Source organism: Egretta garzetta, unplaced genomic scaffold (assembly GCF_000687185.1).
Source record: "Egretta garzetta isolate BGI_Z169 unplaced genomic scaffold, ASM68718v1 scaffold271, whole genome shotgun sequence".
Lineage (NCBI taxonomy): Eukaryota > Metazoa > Chordata > Aves > Pelecaniformes > Ardeidae > Egretta > Egretta garzetta.
In genome coordinates, this window is record NW_009258669.1 from 4663324 (window position 1) to 4674484 (window position 11161).

The window sequence follows — 11161 nt, forward strand, 5'->3', positions numbered from 1 at the left end:
GCCACTGCCATACAAGACATACTCTTGTATGCGCAGACTTTCATTTAAGCATTGAGCAAGCTGCTCATAAAAACGTCTTAATTTATTTTTCATCATGGAAAAGTTCTGAGCCCATGCTCGATCATCTTAAATTTCTGTGGTCCCACCTATTGTTGAGGTCCAAGTTTTTGTAGAGATTTTGTACCTGATCTATATATGCATGCTCATATGCTCCTTTTCAGTTGTTACACTACTCTAAATGACAAGCTTTCACATCTCCATTTTCTCTGTCCCTTAAGCAAGCTTCGCAATTTCCGCTATTGCCTTCTAGCAAAAAAATGAACAAAGTTATGAAACACAAAATCAACAGAAACTCCTCAGAACTGATTTCCCTTCTGGAAAGCAGATCTTGGTCCCAGTAATTACAAAGTCAGATTCATACCTGCAGCATGTGACTTCAATGAAGTGACATTTGTTGACTTCAACGGTTTCCTTCTACAATGATAAGCATGAGCAGATAAATTAATCCAGCTCTTATAAATGCAAGAATAAAATGATACAGTGTGAATTTCTGTACACAGATCAGACACCTGTATTACTTGTCATCACCACAGAGAATGCCAATTGAGTCTCGTATCTTGCTGACATTGGCAATGTGGTCATGGAGCAGACATGGTCATGTCGACAGGCATGTGATTGCTTGTTGATGCAGTTAGCATGCCATAAAGAAAAAGCTATAGAGATCAATCTTCTCCCTGTTGCCTCCAGCAGAGAGGAGATTGGGAGATAATTTCCTCCCCATCATTCACACATTTTTCCTCACAGCAGAAAGAAAGAGATGAAAGAGCTAAGGAGCTAATTAATCATTGGCTGGAGAAATGCAATATAACAAACAGAAAAGCAAAGATACAATGTCAGGATGTTATCACAACTACTTAGAGATCCCTGTTTAATGCCATTTGGTAATGAACTGTCTGAGGACCACTGGAGTTGAGGGTAGTTGCAGTACTTGATAGCATACATTTCTATTAGGACTTGTTTCCAATCTTCTATGCTGTGGTGGTCGAGGGCACTACACTTATTAAATCTTTACATGACAGAGAACAGTATTTTCTCAAAAATCTCAGCACTGTTCCTTATTTAATGAGGAAAAATAAAATTCTGTAATAAGAAGGCTCATGTGTCCTCTCTCTTCTGTTACTTTTAAAAGCACTAGCAAATATCAATTAAATATTGCAGAAAAACAATGGTAACAAAGATATTGTGGTCTTACAGAATTAATAAAAATGGGCAATCAGGCAGAAGACAGACATCTGATTAATGCCCTTCTGATGGAGAAGTTTCACAGTTAGCTTAACTCCTATTTAAACATATAAGGTTTCCTAAGGGAAAGATAGGGTAATGAATGCCACCACTGTGGAAAATGGTGCTAGTCCTTTATTAAATTACAGAAAATCAAGAAAGAAGGAGCAAAATTATAGGAAACTAAGTCTTACTTGTTCTGCTGTCAACAGAACAACCTCTCTTTTTCCTCCTACCTTTCCCTTTTTGCTTTCAAACTAGAACTCTAAAATGCTGTAACTGTAGGACACCATGTTACAAAATTCTTCCCATGCATCTCCCACAGGAATTGTGGGGCCATCCTCACCAGAACTGTATAAATAGTGCTAAAATCTTTGGGTTTCCTTCTAAATTGTGACATGAAGTGGTGGAATAATCCAACCAAGTATTATACCTCTCTACAAATGTAGGTCATATACTGCAAGGATCATATAACCTTGTTACAACATGTTACAGCATGTAAAAAAACTCCCTTTCTTTTTCTTTTTTAAAGTTAACACTCCAAAATCCTAAAGAGTTCTTGCACAGGGGTATTGCTGCCTACTAGCCCTTTAGCAGGGCATCTATCTCCTTGCTGAGAGAGTTGGGTATGTGGCAAATCAGTCTAAACACAAAAATGGGCTGGTGGGAGGAAGTTGCAAGGTACTTGTCAAGGTAATGGGCATTCTTTCTGCTTTCCAATGTATAACAATATTCTCATCTTGTTAATGTCCATTTTTTCTCTGCATTATTGTTCGTTAAGTGTCCACTGCTTTATACTTCACACACAAATACACACACACATTTACTGCAAAAGTTTCTGTTGAAATCTCAGCCAGCTAAGCAGCGTTATGGCTGCCACTGCCTCATTCAACCCCAAACAGCCCACAGCAGCAGCCAGGGACTGTGGAAAGCACTCCCCATCTGTAGGCCGTGCTGAGGCAGGTGGAGGCAGGCTGTCCATCCCTTTGGTGAGTGTAATATTGTTAGCTTTATTAAGTTAGAATTAATCTTTAGCACATTTGGGAGATACATGTGTGGGCAGCATAAAAGGTAGATATATTAGGATTTTTTTTTAGGGAAATTCAGAAAGGCAAAAAGGATTAGTTTGATCTGAAGAAATGTAACTAGTGAAATCTGTACTCCTGTGATGCCTGTTACTTTTTGTCCATTTTTGTTTGTCTTCTTATTTTAATAACGTATAGGCTTTTTAGAGTTGGGCTGCCTACACAATTTTTTTGGTTGCTTTGTACAGAGCCTCACATATTAAGCATAATTTTTCACAACCTTCTTGCTTATAGTCAACTGCATCAACCAAGAGAAAAAAGTATTTCTCAAAAGGTGAAGTTGATTTGTAATATTCTGTTCACGATGTACTTTTCAGTTGAATTGAAAAGAGATCAAAGGAAAAGATAAGAACCAGAATATCATCTGAAAATACACCACACTTTGTTTCTGCAATTTTGAAGTTTTATTTCCAATAGGCAGTAAGCAACAATAGACATATGCAAATTTTGTTCCATATTGTCAACATTATTCCAAGAAAAGTAAATTTGTAAATATATGCTGTGATTTAATTAGTTTGTATACCAAACGTTAGAAACATCTGACATATTCTAAGGGATGTTTGCACTTGAAGTTACAGTGAATTACCTCTTCAAATAAAGATCTAGAACTTCTGTAGAAATGAACAGTTATTTTCTGTCAAGGTGGGCCATGAAATAACACATTCCCATATACTCATGTACACTCCAAGGCATCACTCTGAAGCATAGCAAAATATTCACTACCAAATGTACTTCTGGACCATCCTAGCTAGTTAGGCCATTACTACATAATGTGAGAGAGAGCTTTGGATGTGCTCAGCTTCTTTCTTATAGCACATGGTTTAAAACTTGCGGATTCAAAACATGAATTAGAGCATTACTGAGGTTCCATAATAAGCTTTTTTGCCCCAGGTAAAAGTTCAGAAAGAATGAAACACGTCTCTAATACATGTAATCTTTACATGAATGTAGATGACTGATATTTGACCCATTTTTTTGTACTTTAGAGGCTAAGGCAGATGGTCAAGTTTATATTTTAAACAAATATTTCATAGCAAAACATAAGCTAAGCTTGGTTTACATTTATTTCTAGACTTACAATGATAGAACAGACTTTCTGAAGTAGATAGTACTAATTTTACAGTTGTAACTGGCCTTTTTAACAAGTATAACATTTGCTGCTCCGATGAACATTTTTGTTACTGTTCACTTTTTAATATTCATTAAATATTAGTTAATTAAAAATCTAAACTGATATTTCTATGTGACTTTTTACAACATATCTGAGGCATGACTCTTTACTTTGATGTTGCTAATGCAGAACTTTATCTCCACCCATTAGTTGTTGCTTTAGTCCCTTTAAACTATGTTTGCACTTAAAGACTTGCAGTTCCCAGAATGGTTTCCAAGTTGTGGATAATTCCGAGAATAATTAGGATCATACTATGTTCTTTATCTTTCATAAAACACTGCCTTCCTGTTAAGCTTTCTAGAGATGGTATTTAGTACATGGAGATGCAGAAAACTGACTATATCTGTTCTGGAGATTTAACCCTAGCATTACATGATAGCTCTGATCACTATTTTTCTTGAGAACTGAATGACACTGGAAGAGGCCCCTGAAAGTTCTGTTCTGCAGTGCTCAGGTTTTCTTTCCATAGCTCAGCCTATGCTTTACTCTTAAAGTCAGTGCTGCACTGTTTACAGTAACGGCTTCCCTCAGTGTGCTCCATCTTTGCTTTGTGTTGAATACTGAAAGAATCAGCTTTTATTTTGAGAATTAAATATAGAGAGAGCAGATACAATCTTCATTTTTCCTTGTGGTTTTGTTCTATTTTTTAGATAATGTCCATATAATTAAAGATATGACTGAGTGCACAATAAAAACCAGATATCCAATAGCATTCAGCACAGAAAGAAGGCATTCTTTTGCTTTGTAAAAACACATTGATACATTGTGTAATGACTAATTTGTCATGAATGAACAGGCTTGTCCAACAACAATTTATTATCTTTCTTGTTATTTAAAATTTTTATTCGAGTCTTCCTTGTTGTAGAATGTTGTTATTCTGTAATAACTTCAGTAAGCTTTCATGTGGGTTTGCGCACATTCAGCCAGACTTAAGTGGACATGTGGCTTGTCATGGCTTACTTTCAGATCTTTGAAGATAACTTTTTAATTTTTGTCATGACATGCTCATTAAATTAGCATTTCTTGTGAACCTATCTGTCCCATAGATTCCAGCTGTTTCGATCCAGACCATCTAGGATTAAGGCAAGACTGTTCAGTTCAAGGTTCTCCAGTAGAAAAGGGCTTTGTTGCAGTTAGTGGGCAAACCGGCCATCCATTAGGAAAAATTAATTCAGTGCTCAAGGCAAACATCCATTACACAGGTTAAGACATACGGTTCATGAAAAAGCTTGGGAAAGGGGGTCAGTCAGCACTTGGTGAGAGGGATCATATAGTTCTAATTTGACCTGTAAGAATGGTCAGCATTGTTGTTTGCAGACAAACAAAAAGCCTTCCACGGGTTTGAAAGACAGTTATGAATCTCAGCGGACATGCATTTAGCATTGTTTTAGTCTACGCTTTTACAGTTTAGTGCAACCTATAATAGATTAATATAATGACTGAGTTACTTCGCCTAACAGAACAGAAGTAATCAATTGTCAACCTCTACATTAACTTTCCGCATAGATACAGTTTAAACATTCTGATTTTAACAAAGAAGTACTACTCCATTTTTTCCTCTCTAAATAACATATTGTTGAATAAAGACAGAAACTGTAAACATATATTTAAAACCATGCACTCTAAAAGCAGCTGGAGCCAAGTTCTGTACGTAAGGGAATAAAAAACCCAGAGGTATACAAGTACCTTACAAAAATCAAATTTCTGCAACAATTCACTTCAGAAAATACAAGAGGCTTTGTTAATAGCCTGATGCTCCACTCTATTATATAGCATTTCAAGATCTATACGAGGCCAATGCAGCCTAATTCTAAAGCCATCAGCATTTATACCTATCGCTCTCTATATACACACACTAATAATTTACTTAAAATTGACATGATTCTAGTCCTTGATTCAATCAAGTGATCAAATACAATATTTAAAAGTTACATACCAAAAACAAACACAGAAATTCAATGGAGGTGAAAGCAACATCTTATATTCCTTCACTAGTTACTAATATTTTAGAGAAGAAAGACCTGACTGCTTGGAAAGTTGATTGATTTTTACAGTCTGGAGCCTTACACCTTCAATAAATGCAAAGACTGGCAACTACTGCTACATGATACTAATGGTCGGCAATTAGGTACTGCTAAGCTGTTTCCTGGTTGATTTTTCATTTGTATTTAAATAAAAGTGATTGATCTGACATTGAGGAAACTTCAAATAAAAATAGCCTGGCAGGAATGTGAGGCCTTCTTGGTTTGGGAAGGGGAAGGGGAAGAGGAAGGAGGGTGAATAGGAAGGGGGAAAGAAACAGAAAAGGGAGAAGAAAGCTTGCAATAATTCTATCTTGATTAAGTTACCTGATGAGCAACCAATGGATTATAGTTCTCTAAAATGTTAAACAACTCTGATACACTAGTCTCCCCCTCTATGTTCTCTCTGGTTTTCCTGCATGTCTTCCTTACAATATTTCCAGTTCACTTTCTTCCTTTCTTCCTTCACAAAAGGTTTTAGCTACCTTTTCCTCCCACGGCACCCTCATTCCCTCCCTAAGCCTTCCAGTGACCTTATGAGTAAAGGCAGTTAAGCTGTGCATGTTCTGAGCAACGTGTGTTCTTGGACAGTCAGTACCTGTGTAGCTTTGTCACCTACTGTACCCCAGTCACCACTTCTCATATGTGTCTGGGAAATTAAGTGGTTTTAAGACACTATCTTTGTCAAATGCAGTTTACTGCATCCACAGGTTGAAAAGTTACTGAAGCAGGAAAGGAAAAAAGAACGTATGTTCAGACAAGCCAAGTTTCTTAAGAAAATGAAACTAAGAATTGTCTCTCCTTATGTCCATTTGTACCAAATCTAAGTCTTAAGAATACATATGCTTAACATTGGTGGAAAAAAAGCAAAGAAGGGCAGGAAGGATCTCAGGTCTTGAGGACAGATTACGATCAGGTGAATTCTTCTTACTTACACACTTGTATCTGTACATCAAAATGTACTATCCATAACTATTACACCTTGCAGGTTCTCTCCATTTTAGGATCATGCACATATGCATGTACTGCTATTACCTCAGTTCATTTTGTATTATTATTAAAAAACACTCACAGAAAGCTTAGTATACAAGGGAACCTCAGAAGAAATAAAAATTTTTGACCAATCACAACTGTTTTCAAGGGTATAACAACAACACATATAACAAAGTTCCATTTCCTTTAAGAAATATCTTAGGCAAACTAAAAATATTCTAGCCCTCTGTAACATACTCAGAAATATAACTACCCATCAAACACAGTATGTTACGGATTTAAGAAACTGCCTTCTTTTCTTATATTGCAATTGTTGCTGCAAAGGATGTATAAGCATTTTGTTCAAGAAGCAAGGAAAAAAATCCATTTCTTGAAGATGAAATGCAAAGCTTGCCAAATTCCTATGTTCCTACAAAATTTTTAAGGCTGCTTAGAGTTTTCAAATAAGCAACTATTGATCACTTGTTGTCCAATCCAACAATAATGGGTTTATATCATGATGATACATGATACGTGATATATATATTTTAAAGTAGACATGCTGCCTCTTAATCTCATCATTTACTATTCATTGACTTGGGGCGGAAACAAACTTCTGTCAGAAAAAAAGGTCACAGATTTTTTTACAATACTATTAACAACAATATCTTTGTCCACTCTTACCATTTAAGAAAGTTGTAAAAGTCATACCTGTATAATATTTTTATATTTTCTTTCTTGTTTGGATGGTAGATTCCTTCGCACATGGAGTTTACCTGACTGTACAATTTCTCAACAGCCAGAGATACGTTTTCCATAGTCTGTAGTGGAAAATGCAATTGAGATACCATCAGCCTGGTTGGTAAGAAATGACTGTTGAAAAACTAGTTTCCTCTGTTTGCTATTAGAGGCTAGGTCCAGAAAAAGAATTTGGCATCTAAGGAAGGGATTAGACAAACTGTAGGTGCCGAAACCCAAAATTGAGTTCTAAAGAAATCCACTCAGCAGTTGCCTATGGCTTAAGACATACCTGTATTTAAGATGAAACATCTTCATATGACTACAGCTCTGGTCCTGCACTTCCATATAAGTTTGTCCCAACCTCAGCACACAGGTTCCCATTTAACCCTAAATGGGTAGAAAAAACACAGACATAACTCTGAAGATATAGCAAGAAGATTGCATCCTTCACAAAATGCCATTCTTGACACATAACCAAAAAAAAAAAAAAAAAAAAAAAAAAAGACGTTGGAAACATTGCTATGTCCATCTTCTACATTTTAGCTTAGCACATTTTAGCTTAGCACACAGCTTACTGGCATGAGGAAAAGGAGACCAAGATCCAAACATTGTATTCTTGCCAGTACTGAAATGTTTTGACACACAAAATGTGCATGTATGTTCACATAGCTAATATTGACATAATATGTGAACCACACACATGTATAAAATATATGTCTTTCCTTATAGTTTCTTTATACATGCTGAGAGGTGTATATTAAGCCTTGAGTAAACATGGATAGCTTACAAAAATGGTCAGCATCACCATTTTCTTCCTTCCACACTTCAAAAGTGAAAACAGTATATCTTTGAAAAATAAACTACAAACACCTATATTCAAGAGAAAATTAAAAATTCCAGAGCCCAAGTAGATGAAAATATACATTTCCAGTCTCTTTCTAATATGACTAAATCCTGGGAAAGGGCTGGGTTTTACACAAACAACTGGCTTTAGTGTTTCCTGTTGACTGTCCAGGAGAGTTCTTTGAATAGCTCTAGGCTTCTGAGCCTTATTTCTGAGGCTAACACTTCTCCTTATACCCTCTATGTCATAATTCAGGCATTGAACAAAGGAACTTTGAATTCTACTTGAGAAGAATTTTTTGGGCCTAGTACTACATCTCTAGGAGAATCAGAACTCTGCATAGGTGTTAGTACTCCATAGTACTGATACCCGTTTCGCATTATGTGGGAAAGAAAAAAAAAACCAAAACCACCGAACCAAACAACAAACCAGAACTGGAAACATTGTAGTTCTTGTCTTTGATACCACCCATACCAGATTTATTGATGCTAGACTGAAAGTTTCAAACTTAGACAACATTAGCCGAGTCCCTCATTCCACAGAAGATATATTCTGATTTATCAGCTATTAACCATTAGAACACTACAGCGTATCTCACACAACAGAACAGAGCATGTTTCGAAACAGGTAGTGATATCTAATCTTACGTGTCACCTAAAAAAAATCTCCAATCACAAGAACAGGAAGAGTTGCGAAATCAAACACAGAGAAAACAACATGCCACAATGTTGCCTAGAAAACCTGAACAGGTCCATATATACATTATGATACAGTTTTAAAGTAACCTGCCTTTGCCCCCTCAAACAAATACATTATGACATAGCTTTGAAGTATAAGACCAGATAGTACTTTCCACTTGACCACTGGCTTCTTCAGACTGCTCTCACTGAAACCACTCTGATTCAAAACATAGCTTTACTGTAATTGTAAGTTGTGACCTCTCATATTACTCCATATCCACCATCGAAACAATGAACCAACAGTAGAATGGTTAATTTCCTTACAGTCTAATGATGTTCTAAGAAATCATAGTTTATTACAAACATTACAGTTTTACGTGTAAAAGATCCTTGTGAGGAAAGGTCTATGCTCATTGCTTTCACTGGCCTCAGCTGCAAATGTGTGTGCTGCGTATTTCTGCAATTTCGATCGTGTATGTCTTGAGAAGGAACCCAGGAAGCAAAGAATCCTCACCTGCTTTCTTCAGGTAATTCAGTTCATGTTACTTAGTATCACGCGGAGGTGAATGGAGTCTGATTGTCTGTGGCAACATTTCTTCTCAGCCACCTGACCACTGTCTCTCTGCTGGGCTTGTCTTGGTCATAAAATAGTTTGACTTCTTTAACAAGTGAAGCAGAAGGGCTGCAGAGGACTCGTTTGTTCACAGTCTTGGTTTTTCCCTCTAGGCATCCCATTACCCTGCTCAATGAATCAACTAAATATTCCATGAAAAAAAAAAAGAGGAAAAATAGTATCTACCTGATTATGCATGACATGAGCAAAGGCTTCAGAGTGGACCTTAACAATATGCATCCCAAATCCTGAGGCCGTTTTTTTTGTAACCTTAGTGTTAGCTTACTGTAGATTTAACTATAATTTCCCACTTCAAAAAAAATTTTGGAAATGACAACTTACATAGATCACAGCAAAGTTGGATTTTTCGATTCACAAAGGTATCTGAACTCCACTAACAAAAGAGCAAATGGAGGAAGCAGCATTGTATTTTCTGTGGGGATCTGCCACTAGAGGAGGAATAGAGCAAATGTGAAATGGTAGGATCCTTGTGTTAACAGCTTTTTGCTGAACAGCACAGTAATGCCAGGTTTCAAAACTCCTGGGTTTTATTCCAGGTTCTGTAGGAGACCCACCTGCATCTTTCCTCCATTTTGCCTGACACCGAGCGTTGTGCCCTTCCACTGTCATTCTTTCCCCTAACCTGCTTCTTCTCTTATTCCCAGCTTTCCTTGGTTGTCAGTCCCTTTCCGCTCCTACACTAGCCCTGATCTTTTTGTCCTTCCCCAGGTTATTCCCCGTATTGTCCCTGCTGCTCAGCTGCTCTTCTCTTCAACCTCTCTTTCTCACTCCTCTGCATTAAAAGGTCTTAAATGCAGTCAGTATGCACCACAGTGCACCGTGCACGAGAGGGGCAGTTTCTCTGCTGTCAGCAATTCCCACCACAGCAGCTCGTAACGCCCATAGCCAGTAACTGCAGGAGCCCTGTTCTGCTTTTCAAAGCCAGAATCCAACACCTTCTGTGCAGTGGGAGAAAGGAAGGGAGAAGTTATGAATAATCGAGCCCTCAAGCCGGTTCTCTCTCTCAAGGCATTGGAACAAGCTTCAAATAGGGGGCAACAATGTAAGCTTCTTGGCTCCTGCCAAAGTCTACTGAACTTTGTTGGCCAAATTTTTGTGTTTTAGCACAGTTTTAACAACTTTGGAGGGGTTTTCATTGAAAAAAGAAAATAAAGTAGTGATGCTAACACATACACCCTTGACTTCAAGTTGTAGGGGTGTGCCTCAATGACAGTCCTTAAAAAAGAAGCAGGCAGCGTTAGAAGATGTTTTTCAGCATCCGCCTCGTTCTCGATGGCAGCCAATGCATCTTAAGTACTTCCCCAAAATACTGGTCAGAAGCAGACACCGGCCACAAACGTTATCAAACCTGAGCAGATTAAGTCTCTGAAAATTAGGAGCTCAACGCCGCAATGGAGGAGTGGGGCAATCTGAATGGCAGGCCCTCGACCAGCCCGTTACGGCTGTGACCCATTCCTGGGGGCACATGCAGGGCTTTTCAAGAGGCTCGCTACTTCATCAGGTGTAGAAAAGCCTGACCCAGGCTTGGGGCTTGACAGCGGCCCACAGAACGCGTCTAATGCCGCTCGCGGCAGAACAGGACTCGGATGGAACGGTGTGACGGCTCTTTGCTGAACAACGCGGGGATGCTGGGGCTCCTTCGGTGCCGGAGGTCACCCCGCACTCCCCCTTCTCTACTCGGCCGTGGGGCACGGCAGGGCCCGGGAGGGACGGCGGCGGGCGGCGGCGGCCC